The following is a 20,907-nucleotide window of genomic DNA, read 5'->3' as shown; positions in this document are numbered from 1 at the left end:
GGCCAGATTGTAATAGCTCAAGCAGTTGACTGTGGTCAAGATTGACTTGACTGTGACAAGGTTGACTGTGACTGTGGGGTGGGATGCGCATTACAACCTGAGGATTGTCTCACAATACCAAACAAGTTTTCAATTTTGTCTTGACTAAGACGTGATGTCATGATATACGAGTACCCCACTTCAGAAGTAACATATTTCAAGAGCTCCAAAGTACTGGTGATGGAGACTCTGAGGCCTTCTGCTGTTGAGTCACTTAAGAAATGTTTTTTGTCGGCATACTTTTCCCACTGCGTCATAAAGTCCAAGAAATCTTTAAGCTCTTGTAATTTTGGCGAATTCGGCCTCAAAGCTTCGGCCGGGAAGCGCGATGTCAGAATTTCAATCGGAGACTGCATTCTCCTGCACAAAGAAGAAACCAAACAGAAAGGTGATCAAAATTAAATTAGGATGTTACAGAGTTTCTAATGAAAGCACAAATATACCGGAACATTTTCAACATTTTTTAAAGGTTGCCTGAGGCAGATTTTAAAATTCTAGTTCATGAGCTGGTCTACTCGAAGAGGCGGACATTACTTGCAAAAAAAAAGAACAGAAATGCATAATCAACTAATTAACAAAAATTACTAATTAGTTTTACACTAATTACCTTACGGCTCATATTGCAATTGACAAATTCTAGCCGAGGAGTTCACAAGGCAGATCCCCTTGGAACGAATTCTCAGGATGGTGCCAGTTTCAAGATATTAATTCCCGAACATGCATAAAACGACGTTTTTTAAGAAAGTAGCTGGAACGCCAATGCATCTCTGCAAAGTTCGGGATTAATATCTCGAAAATGGTGTCATCCTGAGAATTCGTTCCTAGCCTTGTTAACTCCACAGCTAGAATTTGTTAATCGCAATGCAAGATAATTAGTGAAAAATAGAATTTTTGTTAATTAGTCTATTATACATTTCAGTTTTTTATGCATGTCCGCCTCTTCGAGTAGACCAGCTCATGAACTATAATTGTGCTATCTGCCACTGGGAACCTTTAAAATTTTTTGAAAGTGTTTGCAAGAACACCCTGTATACGTGACTGAAAAGTTAAGGAAAGAACTCATTGAGTAAATTTAAGTCACAAATGTAGTTTCAAAGCTGTAACTTAAGGAAAATTTGATATATATATATTTAAAGTACAAACCTGCAAAATTTCTGTGTTGCATCAATGTTTCCACAATGCGATTCAACTTGTGCTTTGAAGAGCTGAAGGCCTCTCAACGACTCTGAGCTGAACAACTGGAAAGCGTAGGCAACTCTCATCTTTTCAAAGTTGTTTGGATCAAGGTGTGTCCTTGTTAGCCGAGGCATTGCCTTCATGGTGAGATTATTTGAATCGAGTTCAAAAGCTCTTCGAAGTGGCTCCAGTGACACCTGAAATGAATGCAATTGATTATAAAAACTTACGTACAAAATGCAAATGACGAAAATTAACAAAATACGACTTCCTAATGCAGAAATATGCATACCCTTCCATTTGGTGTGTTGAAGCTTGTTTGCAGCAGTCTGTTGCGAATGTTTTTTACTAAATGGGGAAAATCCGAGAAAAAGTGGAGGGATCTTGTACCATCCACAGGATGTGTCCTTTTTCCGGATACTTCTTTTGAATTTCCCTTTATGCCCATTATTTTCCACATCTTGCGGTTCCAGGGTGCTGCATCACATGTCACATAGTCAACCAAGAGCCCTGCTTTTTCTGCTAGCATGACAGCCTCGAGAATAATTTTTGACAATAGATCTCCTTTCACATTATTGTTTGTTGCAAATGTGCCCAAGATTTGAGTCCAGCTTCCAGTCAGAGGTACAAACATCACCACAAGGCCATAGTTAGAGAGGGCGTGTTTTTCTTCTTTTGGTGTGTATGGCCCCAGGTCAACGAATCCAGCGACTTTACCAGCTGTGTCACAAGACATATGTTCCGAGAGCTTCATTTCATCAATTACCAAACCCCCGTGACACTTGAAGGGGTTCATTGCAGATGTTTTTTCTTTTAACGTTTCGAACATCTTTTCATTGAAGCCAAAGCTACCCATGTAGTTTGACATGTACTTCCGTAATGTCGCCTTTCCTGGAAGTACTAAGATGTTTTGCGTCCGAATATATTCGTAAAGCTTGGGACTACGCATTTTTAGCAAAATGCATTCGAGCATCCATTCCTTGTTATATTTCATCCCTCGTGGGCTATTTCGTTTTGCCGCTTCAAAACATTGTCTTACAGCTAGTTGCTGCTTTGTAGACAAGTGTTTTAATCTGTCTTGCAAGATCTCCTCGGTTGTGGCTGCAGTGGCATTTTTCATCCTTGAAATGCTTTCACTCAAGGTCTCTACTTTCGATGCCAGCCTCTTGAGTTTGCGATTTGCAGCTCGGAGTCGGTGGGATTTTTTACAACTTTGCTTGGGAAGCTTCTTTTGCAGGCGACATTTCCTTGTCTGAAGAGCTTTACGCAGATACTTACAACATAAGCAAGGTTGCCCTAGAACAAGACATAAGTGTATTTTTATTATGTGCAAATAAAATTATTCCACAGGCATATATGATACATATTGGAGAGTCTAATTAAAACCTATGCTTAAGATCACAAACACAAAATTCATCTAAAGTGGAATAAAATACCTGCTGAGTGCAGCCAGTGAGTCTGAGACAAGTACTGATTTCTTTAAAACTATCCCAGAAAAGACAAGGAATTAATACAAGTACCTTGCACTAATAAATCATCAACTGGCTCTAAACTTTCATTAAATAAGTTGAAGTCATGCCACAAACTGAACTCAGCAGAACAGCTGTGTTGAGATTGGACTCACCTTCTTTTGATGATTTCCCAATGCAGTTCACGCTGAAGAAAGTGCCTCCATTTATTTCTGATTGTGTACGAAGACCTCTCGTCAGTTCAAACGACACCGAGGTCATTTCTGCTGCTCCGCAACATATTGGAATGCTAGCTGCTCTACGTAGCACATCTTCAGCTTGTTGAATGGACACAATGTGCGTTTCTTCGATTAGCTTGCCCAAAAGATGTACCTTGCACTCCACGATGCCTTCAATTCCAGAGTTGAAAAACACTGTTCTCGCAACTCTAATTTCACTCGTGGCCGCATTCAGTTCACAACACAGGTAGCACACGCCAGTGAAATCCGGGAACTCATGCAGCGCCCATGATTTCGTTGGAAGTGAAAGTCTACGGAGGCCGGCGACGCTAAGAATGTCTGCTTCGGCGACACGTTCACTACCTTGGCACTCTTCGCTGCCCACTGCAGCGTCCGCAGCATGATCACCCTCTTGGTGACACTGGTCCGTACGGCGTGCTTTACTGCTGGTATCACATGGCATCTCTAGCTGCCGTCTTTTCCTCTGAGGCCTCGGAGTCGGAGTGGACTTGCTCAAATAGGCGGGCAAGTTGGGCAGGATGGTTGGAACTGCGTCAGGAGCAAGCGTTGGGGTCCCCCTCGGGATTCTAACTTCAGTTCCATTAATCATGTGGACATAATGCCTCAAAATAAAATGCGGCTCGAAGTGCAGTTCACAAACAGCACAATCAGGGTCCAGCGGCTTGTCAAGCCTGTGGAGATTTCGCTGCCACACAAGCCTTTGTTGGTCATCTTTCGGAGCCTTAAAAAGGGATAACTTACGCTCCTGGGCTGTTCTTGCATAGCCAGTCGCACAGCCTGGCGCGTAGCAGTGGTTTAACCGCCGCTTGGGCGGCATCATAAATACTAACGCAGGAAAAAGCGCGAAAGAAGCGACGTTCCGCGACGACGACAACGAAAAACAACGTACAGACTGCGAAGAGGCACACACTCGCTTCAAGTGCGGGCGACGACAGCGCCGCCGCTACTTTCTTCCAAAGCGGGTACGCGGCGCGCAATAGGATGCGCCTTTGCTCAACCCACTGTAAAGGTTCTAGTACACTGTAGTTGAGGCATGAGGTTTATACTGTGTGTGTGTGTAAAGGAAGTCAATTTGGATTTCTAAGGTGCAGTGGCCAGAAAATGACTATATAATGTGCCCAGAACAGGGTTATGTGCCCAGAGCAGCTGCAGTGTGTGTGTGTGTGCTGTTCCTCTACAATGCTTGAAAAATAAATGTAATTGTCGGAATGCAGCCGTCATAACTGCAACGCTTCAGTTGTGGCAAATATCAATTTTACTTAACACTTACGTTTGCGTGAGATATGTGCCATATCATTTTTTATGTACAATGGCAGTCAGGTGGATACCGAGTTGAGAAACAATAGTGAAAATGCACAGGCTAACAGGTGTATAGCTAGCCTGTGGCAAAGGCCCTACAAGAGGAGCACGTAGTTCATTTGGCTATGGTTGGTGTTGTTGCAGCTGTGCGGTGCCCACCCAGACGTGATGACACGCTGTGCCCAGCTGCTCAGGGACAAGTGCAGTGTTGACTTTGTTGACATCAACATGGGTTGCCCCATTGATTTTGTCTACAAAAAGGTGAGTGTGCCACTATGGGTTGTTTTCCCACTGAGCATGCTCTGTAACATGAATGTCTGGGCGGCACAAGACACTATTATACCCTTGTTACACTGGTGCCCTTGACTGCCGGTAAACTTAATGGCAGTTACTCACTTAAGCAAAGTTAACTGAAACTACAGTCCGCCGGAGTTACACAGGCATTCATAGTGATGGTTTACGGTGGCGAAGAATAAGGCATGCTGCTAGTTTCAATTTCCTCTCGAATTCCAAACCACTGCAGTGCAAAATTAATAAACCAAGGTCCAAAATTAATGCTAGTTTTGACACCAGATCGGTACAGCGGGAACAGCAAGACAGTACGGCCCATAGACATGGCACGCCTGACAACTCGTTAGGTGTTTTGCTGTCTTTGCTAACGAAGTGATCGACCCGGCTGGTGCCTCGGAGACGCATCGTCACCTAATCACTGCAGGTTTTCGTGGACATAATTGGGCGTGCAAGTTTTCTTAACTGTGTCACCAGTGCTGATATTAATTGCTCATACAGTCGAGCCCGACTATATCGAACCCGTTTATATCAAATTATCCCGTATATCGAACAATTTCTAAACACGGTAAATTTACATTGAGAATATGTAGCAAAAGTTACTGTTAATCGAACGAAAATAGCAACGACAACCGATATATCAAACTCCATGTGCCTCAAAAGGGCCCCAGCAAGTTGGCTTTCCCTCGTGGTGGTGGGGAAAACTGCCGGCGCCACCCTAGAAAAAGTGGTTTAGACCCCACTCTGCACGGGCGAACACCCCCCTGCAAAAAATGATCCTGGTCTGCTCGCAACGCTTACAGCCATTCAGAGGCCGTCGTGCTTTCTCCGAGGCGCGGAGGCGGTACAAGTGAGCGCCATTTTTTCTTTCTTTATGCTTGTGTGCCTGCTGCTGCCTCTTTTCCTCGAGTCCTCATTCAGCGTGGTCCGTGCTGGTGGTGTTGCCTGTTGGCGATCGAGGGATCGACATTCGACGAGTCCGTCAGTGCGGACGATGATGTCGCCATCATGGGCCAGCTACAAGATGAGGACTACGTTGCAGACGTCGTGCCGACCACGAGCCAAAGCGACAGCAATAAGGAAATTGACGATGGCCCGTTGCCTACATCCTCCGAAGTGATTAGTGCACTTGCGTTGGTCTGGTGCTATTGCGTGAATATAGAAGGTTGCAGCCTCAGCTGCTCCGACTCGTTGGACACCGTGGAGGCGTGCGTGCTGTCGCAGGCAGCGAAGTCGTTGAAACGGAAGAAAATCCAGGACTATTTTGTTCCAAAGTAGGGCACGCAAGTAAGCCACCATATTAATAAAGTACTTTTCTTATTGGTATGTGCCTTTGCGTCATCAAATCCTATAGCGGGCCTATATCGAATTATGCCATATATCAAACTAATCAATGTTTTTTGGCGAGAGTTCGTTATACCCGGGTTCGATTGTATTGTCGAGATTGAGCTGCACTTCTTCTCTTTTGTACGGTCCTTTGTTGGCAGGAAGATTGTCGTCGAGTGGTGCATCATCTAGGCATACAGAGGCACACATTCCAAGTATATCAGTGCAAGGTGGCCCGATTATGATATCTGCTTCAATGTAACGCGACCGCGATTGTAACGTGAGGATCTACTCTTCATTCCACGAATTAAAAAAATATAAAACCATGAATGTATTGCGAGATAAATGGAATGAGAAATTTTACCTTTGTTCAAGGAATCAATTCCAAAATGAGCTCTCTTCACTTATCATCGTTGTCTGAGAAGGAGATGAGGCTTTCCTTAAGCGGTATTTTCAGGCAATCACTTTGGGAGGTAGTTTCACTTCCGCAAAATTTCGCGTGAATCCGCACTGAAAGCATTGCCGACAGGTGTCTCTGGTGCTGTGCCAATCTCGTTATAAGTGTCAAGGGCACTGTCGGCCATATACATTGAGGGGGTCGGTGGCGAAACTGTTTCCGAAAGTGATGGCCCCAGAATCAACTCGTCTGTGCCTTCGAGCTCGTTTAAGATTTACTTCTTAAAAGACCGCACAACCATTTCATTCCGGAACAGTACGAGGTTCTTCCAATTGGCGCCGCACTTGCAAAGGGCCTCCCATTGGTGCCACCATCCTAGAATCATTGACGTTGAGTCGCCGAGCTGCCGAGCAGTGGCAAAGTATCCCAGCTCCTCGGCCATAAAAATTACCGGTCTTTCAAAGTGGCCCTCATACCGAACACTCTGTGTCGCCATAACGTTGCGAATGAATGTAGTCGAAGCACAAAAGGCCGCAGGGTAATGCAGCACCATAACCGTAATTCCAACAAAAAAGGAGTTTTGACTTTGGTCCGCTTGTCCCCGAGTTGAGTCGAGATGTAAAGGTACAGGTTGCCAACGGAACATTAAATACCACAGAATTTCGAATATTTGTTTTAAAATCATAAATATTGCCGTTGTTCAAATGTAACATGAGAGTCGAGTTCGTGCAACAAAAATCATGAAAAAAAAAAACTTGCGTTACAATCGAGTAAGTACAGTATCTTCCCAAATAATTATCATGACCTCTGTAGTCATGTCAAATCAGTTCACACGTTTTTAAAAGATCTGTGACGAATACACACCGCACTCTATTGACGTACCATGCACTATCTTGACCATTTGGGAAACGTCGGTTACTCTAAACTAAGGTCGCCAAGCTTGGTTTGCAGTCAACCACGGTTAGCGGTCTAATCACCATTTCGCCTGCTGTGTAACTGTGCTAACCACGTTTAGCGATAACTGCGGTTATATTAACTATGGTTAAGGCCGCCCTTGTAACAAGGGTATTACTGGCTTCTTTGTCTACCTAGCTCTCCAGGTCTTGCTCCACAGTTTTAATTTGCTGCTGCAGTTCTTGCGATGAGGATAAAGAAGGGTATGACGGACATTAAACAGCTGCTCTGTCACCATCAGCTAGTGCGCAGTAGTCTTCAGGTCATGGATAACTAGCTAGCTTTTATGATGGAGTATGGATATTGAAGAACAACGATCAAGCAGCTAATATATTTATCATTGTTCACTGATAGTTCAGCTGTTGAATAGTTTCTTGGTTCGTCCTGAACTTATTCATTTTTAAGTGCGAAATTGCTTATCGTACTTACATGTGTAAGGCCTACACATTGTAGGGGAAGTTTTTACAGTGTGCAGGCTTATGTTATACTCACTGAAGCCTTGAACCGTGCCCAAACTGCTGTGCACAATAATACAACCATTAGTGGCCAACTGTGAACACTTCCAGCCATCGTCGTCACCTCCGCTGTCTTTTTTGTTTGCAAGCTCATCCCATTGGCCCTCCCGCAAAGCTGGTCATGGTCCATACCATTTGTGGTGACCCTCTTCGATTTTCGAAGTTCTGGCAGCCAGACGGCAGCCAGCTAGTTCTGGTGCTGACAGGAAACAACGTCATGGCCACATGGGTTGGGATTCCAAGACAACCCAGAGCTGCCCGAAGGTTGCAAAATGAAAGGTCGGGACAGCTGGCCGTGGTAAACGTAAACGTACTACTGGGATGGCAGCGGCCGGCATGCTAAGCGTAGTCGGTCTATCTGTGCAGTGCGCGCTTGGGAATATGTAGTTATGTTCGACGAAGAGCTGAAGCGGTATTCATGATTTAAGGATACAGTAGAATCTCGATGATACCGAGTCTCACGGGGTCACGAAAAATATTCATATTAGCCGAAATTCGTATCATCGAAACACAATTAAAACAAGCTAAATGAAAGAGTCAGAGGTGAACTCACCCAGGCACACGTACGTAAAAAGCATTCATTTTTTGAAGAAAAGGCTCTAATGTCCTGCTTCTTTTTCTTCGTCAGGTCACTTAACAGACTTTGTTCAAATCCATAAAAATGCGTGCACATGTCGTCGCTGATTTCATCCGCGGCCATAGCACGCCTCAGAACGTCGAGCGCATGCAGCGTTTCAGCCGCCGTTGGTGGTCCTTCGCCGTCGCCCACGTCTATGTCGTCGCCATCATCGCTAGAATCAGCAGCCTCGCATCTTCAACAATATGTTCTACTGTGCGCGCACCACAGGTGGCGAGATTGTCATCTGCCGTGCAAAAGTAATCTGCTGTGCACTCGACATTAAGCCGTTCCCAATCCTCAATTGTATCTTCCGGCTCTGGGGGCACCTCTTCTGGACTCCCGAAGATGGCGCATTTGCCGAAGCAGTTCGCTACGGTAGTCGGAGTTCTTAAGGGCCTAGCGCCGGCTTCGCCACCTGTGAAGTCCCCACAAAGATGGTGATTAGTGCTCATTTCCTCTTTTCTCTTTTTGTCTTCTGCTAGCCAGAAAGCTTCCAGATGAAACTGCCAGACGAAAATTGTCCTGGCAGGTTCTGGCAGCCTGCAGGTAGCCAGAAGGGGAAAATTGAGCAGTATACAGTTCTCATACTGTGACCGGAGACAGCGCATGTGCGAATTGTGGAACATGTGCTATGTCCCGTAGCTACTGTGGCACCTTTCCCCCGCATGGTATGCTTCACCGCATAACATGTATGTATTGCGGCCAAGTTAACTTTAAAGGCAATGCTGCCAAGTGAATTAACGGCGTGTTTCAGCGTTTTTTTTTTTTTTTTCTGCTTTTTGTTTAATTTGACCCACCTGATAATTCGACCAATTTCGTCGGGTCTGGCCAGGATGGCTCGTCGCCATCAGCGACAGACGAGAAGACGATGCACGGCTTTCTACTAGCGCTGCCGAATCGATGGACCTTTCGTCCTAAACTGTGCAGATATATAGAACATAACATATTATCCGTATATACTCAAATGTCCATTATAGTATAGAAAAATGTATATAGAAAGCAAGTAACAGAAACATTCTGCAATTGAATATATCGTACAACCCTGTCTCTTTCTTGTTAATTCCACCATCACAAGAATGCATCACATATGATCACTAATTAAACACCTGTTGTGAGAAAGAATGATAATTGTGTTACTGTTGCCCATCAGCTCCATAGGATGAATGTGCCACCAATTTTTTTCTTTGGCATTTCTCTTCCTTTCATTGTACTAAAAGCAAAGGCACAAGTTAGTGGACGAATTGATGGCCGTCGCCGTAGCACAATTGGTAGTGCAACGCACCCGTAATGCGGAGGTTGCGGGTTCGGCTCCCGCCGGCAACAAGCTATCTTTTCGTCCGCTTTCATTTCCCTTTTCTTCATTATTTTATACATTCCAATTTCAACTACACTTAAGTTCCCCGATGCTTTCCTTGGCTTCGTTGTCTGTTGGCTTTATGTGGTTATGACTTATAAAATGGAGCCCCTCGGTTCCCATTCTTCTTTCGTAAAAGCAAAGAGGACACTAAGTAGCTGTGGAACTTGTGCAAATAAATTATTGTAGACACCATGCAGACAATGCTCTTATGTCAGCCCTTATTTAGTGGCTATGACCAAGAAGCATTTAGGACTTTCACTCACTCAGTTGGAACACATACCGGCGATGGTTGCTTTGTGGCTTTGGCATCGTACTGTTAAGCACGAGGTCGCGGGTTCAAATTCCGGCCGCGGCAGCCACATTTCAATGGGGACAAAATGTAAGAATGCCAATGTATCGCGCATTGGGTGCAAGTTAAAGAGCCCCGTGTGGTCTAAATTAATCCAGAGTCCCCCACTACAGCGTGCCTCATAATCAAATCGTGGGTTTTTGCACGTAAAACCCCAGAGTTCAAATCAGCTGGAACATGAAAGTTTATACATTTTGCTGCTGTAGATTAGTGTTTGAAAAGAACAGTACAGTCACGCAGGATGTGTGCAAACATTTGGGGCACTTCAACACTGGTTCTTATCAGTACTGTGTTGCCGCAGGGAGCCGGATCGGGGCTCATGGGCCGTGCCAAGAAGCTTGCCGAGATTGTTTACGGCATGGTGGGTGCACTGGACATTCCCCTGACGGTGAAGATGCGTGCAGGCATGCATGAGGGCCGCGCCATTGCTCATCAAGTCATTTCCCAGCTCGTTGCGGCTCCTCGTAAGCCTGCCCTCATCACAGTGAGTAATTGCATCATATTGCTACGGACCGGGGGTATTTACGTTGACAAAGAGGCCAGTAGTGTGAAGACAATGACGATGATTAGAGGCTAGCGCGGGCTGTTGCCTCCTGGACAAGTGCAGCGTATTTGTAAATATACTTGTATATAGCTTCTCGTCTGCATCTTCCTACGTAACATATTTGGTGGAGGTGGACGTTCCCTGTACCTCATCACGGAGCTTCGCAGTGGACAATACATCAAGCCTTCCATCATGGCTTTCGGTGACAACAGCTTGACAATCTTTAAATAATAAATTTGTTTTTTTGTCAACTAAACTAGGTAGACTAAAAAGAAGAAAGCTTTTTTAGGTCCTGACAGATAGATGCCCCTTGAGAAATCGTACTTAATAAATGGATTGACAGATATTTCAGCAGATTTCTTATAGGCAGCCATTCATTATATTTATGTTCGGCTGTATTTCCAACGTCATTTCCAGCTCACCCACTTGCACTCATGCCTGCCTCCGAATGCTTCTTCTGCCACACGCAGGTGCACCCACGTTCTCGTGAGCAGCGCTACACCAAGTCGGCTGACTGGGCCTACCTCGACCGCTGTGCCCAGGCAGCCACCCCCATCCCAGTGTTTGGTGAGTGCTTGGCATTGCTGCCAGAACGGCTCTGGCATCTATGTGCTTCTTCATACTCGCATGGAGAGGGAAAACATGTAACACCTAGTGTGGTGCCTTATGCCTCCAAGACAGCCCAGACTCGAGCAGAAAAGGGAGCTGGCTTTGATTGGGGCTGTGTTCATATTTTTGCATTTTATCCGAGGGCCATTGCATGAAGCCGGCAAATATTTCATAAACCTTAAATCTTATTGCTTTGATAAGACATGCCACATAGATGAGTAATCTTATTGCTTTGATAAGACATGCCACATAGATGAGTAATCTTATTGGTTTGATAAGACATGCCACATAGATGAGTAATCTTATTGCTTTGATAAGACATGCCACATAGATGAGTAATCTTATTGCTTTGACTAGACATGCCACATAGATGAGTAATCTTATTGCTTTGATAAGACATGCCACATAGATGAATACAGGAAGTATAGCAACGGTCCAGTGCCCTTCTCTCTTGCAGTGTTGCACTAATGTGTGTATCAAGTATACTTTAACCAACTTGCTCGGCAACAAGTCAAGGCTTAAAGAACTGTCCATGGTTGTGTGAAGCTGAAAGCAGCACCGCTTCTTGAACAGAGGGGTCAGCCACTCCTGTTCAATAGTGCCCCTTGGGTTTCTATGAGCTGTTGTTTCATATCCGGGCATTTCGGTGCTCAGTCAAGGGGTTTGGAATGGTGTTACGCTAGCAACTGGTTATCACAGGAATGATTTATAATGCGACACCCAAAACGGACTAAACAGGCTGGCCACGCTCAAGGACGTGGCTCATGTCGCTATGCTTTGGTTAAGGCAAGATAAAGTAATTGGTTAATGTTTCTAGCTGACCAAAGCGCCACCTTTACGAGCACAGAGCTTTTATAAGCAGTAAAATGACAAGGTACGACAGGTTTGGCGCTGCTACTGTGAAAATATGGTGCTGGCTCCCAAATAATGAAATTTAATCATTGATAATAAATAAGTATATTACAACTGCATTTCAACTCAAAGGGAATGCAGTTTGCATGGCTTTATTGCACCTTCCTACAAGATTAACTTACTGCGCCTGACTGCTTCACACTGCTCTGTTGATACAGCCTGCAGGAATGATGTTCTGGGAGCACTTATGTGTGGGAATGTCTGTGAATTAACAGTTAAAATGCCAGTTTGAGCCCCTCGAATACGTGCAGGCAGCGGGGACGTCCTGAGCTGGGAGGACGCTGAGAAACGGCTTTCAGAGACATCTGTCAGTGGTCTGATGATTGCGAGGTGAGTGTTGTTGTCTGGCCTTGGACTGATGTTTTGACTGCGTCACTTGCAGGAAGAGCAATGTCCACTGCTCTCCTCTCTCACCCTTTTTTCAGCAATGGTAGGTCGTATGTTATGGAGCAGCAACAGTGTGCCCGCACTGCACAATGTTGCCTCATCTCAATGCATTCTTCTTGTGTGCTTGGTACACTCTAAAAACTGTGTACACCCATTGGAGCGTATCTTTGTCCTACAAAAGTTCTGTATAAACCTGTGTAAGGGCCACACCTCCAACATGGCAGTCCAGAATTTGCAGCGAAAAAAAGTTCCAACCGAAAAGTAATCGTGTTTTGTGCACGGATGCTGCGCAAGCGAGAGCTGCGCTTTGACATCTGTGGCGCAGCCATGACCAGCACCTCAGTGCTGCTTCGTTGCAGCATGCAAGTCGCCGGCGGCATTTTTTCTTTGTGCAGTTGTATTATTCCACGTATAACCTGCACCCCCAATTACAAAAACTGGATAAAAAAAATGAACCGCATGTAAAACCCACAGAAATAACTGCATACAACAATGCTCAAATCTTTGCAAAAACAGTCCATTCACGGATGCATGACTCGTCCACGTCGTATCTTTGGCGAGCGGCTCTGTCCCTCCCCTCGTCGGCGATGCTGATGAAGCTGAACTCATTCACACGACGTGATCGTGGATGAATCAGTCACGAGACATCTGACGTGAATCAGATCACATCACAGGCGCAGCTAGCATTCACGCATGACAGTGGAGCTGGAGCAGCCCTTGCATGGGCAACGGCGATTTTGTGCTCCGCCGTGTCGCGAAGCGCTTTGCATGGACCGAGGGAGTGCCACCCAAACAGGCAATGTGTGAGTTTGCCGGCACCGCGTGTACTATTCACTGTATGCAAAATTTCGACCTGTAAGGAGCAGAAGAATGGACGACCGTGAAGGTCGTCACGGCAGCGCACGCTGCGCTGCCGTGTAGAACTTTTTTTAATTTTTGGTGTGGCTTATACGTGTGAAAATATGGTTGTTTTCCCAGCCAGCTCCTTCTGCTCATCTGTCATTTCACAGAGGATTACAGTAATTTCTTACTTGTCATCAGAAAAACTAGACCAAATGGCCTGGCCCCATGTAAAGGCCGCCCCTTGTCAAAATTGCGAGTCTTGCGAGCCAAAGTGCGGTCCTTATACGATTTTATGTGGTAATCGTCAACCATCTAGCGGGCCTTCACTTTCATTAACACTGCTTGCCTGGTACTTCCATGCCAGGAACGACATTGGTGTTATCAGTGTGACATAGCATCCTTGACAGGAAAGTAATGAGCCCAGAGATTTTCGAGAACGCAAACGCAGGCAAGACAGATGACGATTATTGTTGCCAGACAACGATACGCCCCAAAGTGCGTAAGTTGCTTTTTAGAGTGTAGGTCAGTGTACCTAGTGGGCCACTCTTAGAGCAGAGCTTTTTTCGCCTCTTCCTTCGACTTTTCCACTGCTGCTGCTGCTGTCGTGCGCAATGTGTCGGAAGGCGCTTGAGAGCATGGCAGAAGTGTGGCAGAGAGGAAAGGTGATGTGGGAAATTCGTTTGGACCTTTCCATCGCATCGTTTGTGCACAATGCCCTCTGGAGCTCTCTGGGCTTGTGTACTTACATTCTAATATAACTGATTCTAATATATCTGCACGTGGCATTTCGTACTTTGGAAGCAGCAGTTGCGCGGAAGACAACTTCGGTTTGTCAGATTTCTGAACAGAGCCTCTCTTTCTGTGCCAGACCGCTTCATAGCTGTTGTGTGCTGATATAAACATATCCTGCGTGCTCTAAAGATGACAGTTCGTATCTGTAGGGTGCTAATGACCATCGATCGGGATGATTTGCCGGCGGCCACTCGGGGAGTCGAGTATCGCGCGAAAAGACGGCCGCGAGTGAACCTTGGCATCGCACTTGGGCTAGTCACTTGGATTAACATTCTCTTTTATGATTCAAGAACTTTGTCACATAGAAAGATGATATTTGCTGGAATAGAGCACAGGTCTCTTGTGCTAAAAATTTTAAAGTTTTATTCTGAAATCTTTTGTGAAGTTTTTCTGTGTGAAGCAACAATGACATACTTGTGTAACTTTTTTTTCTTTACACAAAATTTTTGTTTAGATATCTTTTTTTTAATTCTTATTCATAAGCGTGTTGTTCTAAAATAGTACCATTAGAAAGCGAATTTCTTCCTCTTCAAGGTAATACTATACACTGCTCTGTGATAGGAAAAATGTATGTACTAGACTGCTGCTTTTCCCGCGTGCAGGAATTTGCCGTCAACATCACCACTAATTATCGTCAATCAACACAAACGGCACAGAAATCTTCCCTTACATCGCTTCCCACAGTGTGTGGGATCCCCATATTTTTATTTGTATTATATTTTATTTTTTAACCAGCACCAGGCTGTATTGATGTCTCTTCAATATGCTGCTATTCAGTAAGATAATGGATATGAAGATGATAGGAAAGCCCCCATGGGTGTAATAAAATGGGCCTAACGTCACCAAAATTCATAAAAGCACTTGGGAACTTAGATATTGGGGGGGGGGGCATTGATTTATCTCAGTTGAGATGGTAAATCAATTGAAAGAAATTGGAATGTGGAGCAGGACGTTATCAGCGAAATAAATTTAAGTCTAGAGGCTGTGGAATGGATTGGATCACCGATAAGGATATTGGAAAAAAACGCTGTCAAAAACTTACCGTAGCTATGCATCAGAGACAGTGCACAGCTGCCAGTATTTCTCCTCGTTGCTGTGGTTTACGCGCATCTTGCACTGCGGCCTGGCAATGCACGGCATGGTGGAGGCAGCATCGCCTACCTTCACTAAAGAAGGCGAGGTTGGAGGGGATTTTGAAGGCACAGGCGGGAAACCGATAGGATCATCTTCGAGTGGTTCACTCATTTAGGTTCCCAGAGCTCTTCATTGTCCCCTCCTTCTCGGAGCGCTGCCTTTACTCATGGCTCACCTGGTGGAGTCCTTGCCTTTCTTGTGGCCTGCTCGGATGACTCAAGCTATTATGTATGTGTTTGACAGGGGAGCTCTTATCAAGCCATGGATTTTCACCGAGATCAAGGAGCGGCGGCACTGGGACATCTCTTCCTCGGAGCGCCTCGACATTCTGCGGAAATACACTGCCTATGGCCTCGATCACTGGGGCTCTGATACAGAGGTAACAGTGTCCTTCTGCGGTACACTTAGACACCCAAAGGCCAATTTCTCGATAAATCAATTTAATTATTACTTTTCACTTTTGCTATAAGCTTGTGCTATATAGCACAGATGGTAAATGTGCTTTCTTTTTTGTGCATAAGCTTCCACCAAGTTTGCTAATCAAGGCCTCAATATAAAGTATAATTAATTATCGGATATAACAATGTAAATATAAAGCATTTCTTGTCGATATCAGGGTGTAACAAATGTATGCTTGTAGCAAATATCAGATGTAACGAAGATACTTAATTTCGGATGCGACTTCTTCTAACGAAGTTCTTACAGACTTGAAAACAATTAAGAATATGATCGCAAGCTCTCGGACGCCTTCTGTGTGGAGAGTAGCTGTGTATCTTTTACCACCTGAATTCGGCAGCCCATGTTGAAAGTACTCTATTTTTTTCTACAATTAAAACTTCGGCGGAAATCAAGGGTGACTGAAAAAAAAGAATCATTTCAATAATATACAGTAAAACCTCGTTAATACGTAGTTGGTGGGAAATGTGGATCAGGTGCACTCTAAGCAATGTACTACAGTTAAACCTGGATATAACGAAATTGACAAATTCCCGAAAAACTTCGTTATAAAGATGATTTCGTTATATACAGGTTCGGCACGAAAATTTGAAAAAGAAACGCTTACCGTATGTACTATTGCTCAAGATTTACTCCCAATACATTAAAGTTGCGATGAACAAAATGTCCCAGTTTCGCCCGAAAGGCGAAAGTCTTTGCGATTGCGACAGCAAATTAGCAGGCAGCTATACGAAGTAAGGATATTACAGTCAAACCTCGTTAATACGTACTCGCTTAATGCGTAATTGCAGTTTAAACGTAGTTGCGAAGATTCCCCCACCCAGCCCCCATTGAGACCCATGTATTGGCTGACCGCTTAAGCCGTAGTCGATCATTGCCCACCAAATGCTTAGTGCGTACTATTTTTCTTGTTCTACACGCACAGGCACAAGATCAGCAAAATCTCATGTGCACAGACGTTTGATTCTCGAGTTGCCAGCAATAGTGACAGTCGCCAGCAATAGGGAACTTACAACATGGCAACCATGACGTATTTTCTGCCGATTGCCGCGCACAAAAGCATGGCCTTCGAGATAAGTTCCCGGTAACGCAGAGAAGCTGCCGGTAGGGGGTGCGAATTCGCTGTCGCCGTCGGAGTAGTGACCGTGCAGAAGCACATTTTATTGCGAAGCGCATTTGTGCCGTCTCCGTGGACATCGCTTTGAGGTTCCATGTAAAGTCCAAACACGGCAACATCGTCGCTGCGCGCCGTACGCTGTGTGTGCGAGTGAAAACTTGCGGGAGTCAGTCGACTCAATCTTGCGCGCGTGAGGGAGAAGGGGGGGAGGGGGGCGGAAGCGCTTCCGCGCTAGGCACGGCGAGGGATGCGAGAAAGGGAGGCGTTTACTTCGGCGGCGGCCGCCGTATCTTGAAAGCGATCTGCGATGTGGAAAAAGTGTGCACCCGCGCGGGCTTATCTTCAAAGCGAACTGCAGACAAGGTCAATATCTCGCGTTTCTTCATCGAAGCACTCATCCTTCGAATGTCACACCAGGTACTGGATGCGTGGACGCGTGTCGTTTCGCACAAGCGCGAGGCGTCAGAAACGTAGAGCGAGCGACACGATGGTGTCGTAGCGTCGTATAGTGTCACCTAGTGTCAAGTTAGTGAAGCGCAGAGACTTGCGCAGTAACCAGAGAGTGACGCAGCCAGCGTGTTGAAAAAAAAAACTTTTTTTTTTTTTTTCCTTCGGCAAGATCAACAGGAAAAGGAGAGTGCCAGCTTGGCGGGCTGGGCCAGCTGCAGCAAGCGGCGGGGTCAGGTTTGAATGAAGGGAAGGGGAAAGGTCACACCCGCGGCGGCAAGAGCGCCGGGTCGAGGGATGCAGGCCCGCCTCGCGCACGCACACACGTGAGCCTCGCTCTCACGCCGTGAATTCGAGCGTGCCTCCGCCACTTCGCATTCCGTTGCGACGGAGAAGGTACTTCCGGTTGTTGCTCGCTCAAAAATGACAAAATTTGGGGCGAAATCTCTAGGTTGTCGGCGGGGAAAATTCGTTATATCGAGGGGGTCTCCTGCTGCCACTTCGTTACGTAGAGGTTTCAAATACATGTACTTCTATGGAGTCACGGCGGGGAATACAAAAACTTAGTTATATGGAGGTTCGTTATAAGCAGGTTTAACTGTATTTAACCAACAGTGGCTGATGAGCGGCTATAGACTTACCAGCGAGGAAAGAACTGCGTCCTAATTCTCACTCAAACAGACACGAAGACGAGTTTTGTTTGTGAGCAGGCCGCAAAAAAATCTGATTTTCACTTGCTGCCATGGGAGCTTTGCAGCGACGACGGCATCCTCAAACTCAGCAAGGCTGTGAGCTAGTTTCTCCATCAGGCCCCTCTTCTCTTTGAATGCCCTCATGGTGGTAAACGCATGTGCCGTGTCAGAGACGAAAGGACCATCACCTTCTTCCACATCGTTCACGACGACGCGGCAGCACCAGAAGCTATTGGGAGCAGTAAACGTGTCATGACCACCACATTTAGACGTCACAGTCGGTGCGGACTGCTGTCTGTGAAAAATATGTGAGCTGCAATTTCACTATGTATGGTCTGCACGCATGACATTTCCCCAATTCCGAGCTTGTCCGCGCCAAAAAAATAAAAGTAAATACATAGTATGCACTTAGTATGCACTTATAGCATTTGGCATGCGATAAGTGACTACAGTATAAGCGGTCAGCCAATACATTCAAGTTCGAGGGCTACAGGGTGGGGGATTCATCTCGAGTATATTTAAACCAGAATTACTTATTGAGTGGGTACATATTAGCGAGGTTTTACTGTAGTTTCTTGGACTGGAAACATAAATAGAAATAAAAATGTGCACACATGAAGTATTGCACATGTATATTTCTTCATATTCTGTGCATATTATACAGTCGACTCCCATTACTTCAACCTTGATTCTACGTTTCGCCAAGCTCACAGGAAAGTCCTGCCGAAAAACCAGGCATTACTATAAAAGGCGAACTTGCTTAGTCCAAACGCGAACGCACATCGCTTTGGTTAGTTCGACTTCCCACCGGTGCACCCCCCATGCATGCAGCCGTTACTAAAAGCTTGAAAGCACAAGAATCGCCAGGATCTGCATCCAGTGAATCCTTAATGAACCACGTAGACACAGGTTCGCATTATATGCATGCTTTATGTGAGCAAGCAGATGCAAAACGTCAATGCGCTTTGTTTTTGTAGCACTTTTTCAACTGCTTCAGCAAGGCCCGTGGCTTTCACAATGCCAAAAGACTTTCATAACAACGTATGCTGAAGCTCTCACATCCTTTGATGCTTGAGGGTAGTGACGAAGTGTACTGTGTCTCAATGTTTTTTTGTTTGTTTGTTTTTTTCCTCGTTTACTGTGTGTAGCTTCTGCTTTTCCTGGGCCGACACTGATTGGGTGTTTGCAGTATAATTGGGTGCGGCTGTTGAATAAATTCAGCTTGTTTGACCGGTAGCCACTGTCTGCTCTCTCGTTATCATGAGGCTCGTAGGAGGAGGAGTGAATTCACTAAAGCCGCAGGAAAGCACGAATGATCTTAAGGGGGACATAGGCCTCAAGCAAAATTTTTATTGCTACTGCTACTAGGGGAATGAAATTTACAAGTAATAGGTAATTTAATGTGCTAGTTGCAAATATACAGCTCATTTTTCTCTACATAATGGGGAAAATATTTCATACGATGTGTTTCTGTTCGAACGTTTTGGGATTACTAGCAAAAAAAAATGTTTTACAATAAGCAAGCTAAAGGTTGCGGGAATATATTCCTGAATAATCAAGAAGTGCAATAAGTATTGTTTCATGTTTCCACCTCTATTCTTTCAACAATTACAAAAGTTATAACTTGACATATGAATTCTTTTTCTTTCTGAATTCCTCAAACTTTGCAAATGCTGCAGGCTGCAGTAACGTGGGTATTATAGACTCGCTGCACTCCTTGGAAGCCTAGCTATCAGGTAAAAAAAAAAAGGTTATTAAAACCAGAGTATTAGGAGAGTAACTACGCCTCTCAGAAAATTGCTGATGGCCAAAAAGAGTTATTCAGCTCCAGGCCCGATGTTCAGGAGGCCGTCCTGGGGTGGGCTGAGAGGGTAGGGGAGGTCTACCTCGAGTAGACCCCTTCCCCCCTCTACCCTGCTGCCCCTTTCCTCGTAAAAAGGATAAATATTGTTATTACTACTAGTATTTTATAAAAGTGGGAAAAACTAATTACCATGTGAGAAATGCATTTTATTCTCCTGTTACATAAAATTTGGCGTGAAAGCAAGCATTCCTGGCAGGAAAGCCAGCTGGAAAGATGCTCTTTCAAACGAGACCAACATGATGTGGCTTTGATAAGCGATTTTGGAATGATGAATGACAAGAGTGGGTCATTTTCAGCGCTTTCATTGGTAAAACTGAGCATTTCATAGGAAAAACTGTTTTTTACTCAACAACCCATAATTTAAGCTGCTTTTTTTTCTTTATCAGCAGATGAGCCATTATATGTAAATGAGAAAAATAACGGGAATGAAAATTTGAATTTCTTAATTATATTTTTTACTCCGTGATCCAGTTGGGGGTTGCATCAGTTGGGACAAAAGATCCCCTGGTGGTCAAAATTGACGCAGAGTCCCCCACTACGGTGTGCCTCATAATTAAATCATGGTTTTGGCACGTAAAACCCCAGAATTCAACTCCAAGATCCAGGACCCCCCTTAAGAATCGAATTGTGCGTTCCTCAGAGCTGCACATACAAAGTAAGCAATGTTTATAAGGGGACTATATATATATATATATATATATATATATATATATATATATCAGTAAAAGTAGTTTATTTATAATGTTGGTGTGCCTACGGCTGGCCGATAGCTGATGCTTTTTGCTCTGTAGGGCGTCGAACGGACGCGGCGCTTCCTCCTGGAGTGGCTGTCCTTCCTTCACAGGTGAGCTTTCCTGCACGTTGTCACCACGCAGCAAAAACACACGTGAGGTAGAGCCTCGTACGAATTCATATTTATTGCACATAATGGAAATAATACAAAGGTGTGCATATGCAGGAGGAGGTCTTCAAGGCTTACCGTAATCACCGTGTGTGGGACCTCCTATATAGGTAAAGAACTTGTAAAATGCACGGTATAAAATAAAGCCAACGAATGAGAGGGGGACATAAAGATACGTAACA

General features: G+C 44.9%; 1 protein-coding gene across 1 annotated transcript in view; it reads left to right on the top strand.

The window, feature by feature from the left end:
* Positions 1-20,907, top strand: part of LOC119441596 (putative glycerol kinase 5) — a 213,748-nt gene that overhangs the window by 27,823 nt on the left and 165,018 nt on the right.

Source organism: Dermacentor silvarum, chromosome 2 (assembly GCF_013339745.2).
Source record: "Dermacentor silvarum isolate Dsil-2018 chromosome 2, BIME_Dsil_1.4, whole genome shotgun sequence".
In the NCBI taxonomy this organism is placed as follows: domain Eukaryota; kingdom Metazoa; phylum Arthropoda; class Arachnida; order Ixodida; family Ixodidae; genus Dermacentor; species Dermacentor silvarum.
The sequence above is the reverse complement of the archived record's forward strand: the minus strand, read 5'-3'. Positions and strand labels throughout refer to the sequence as shown.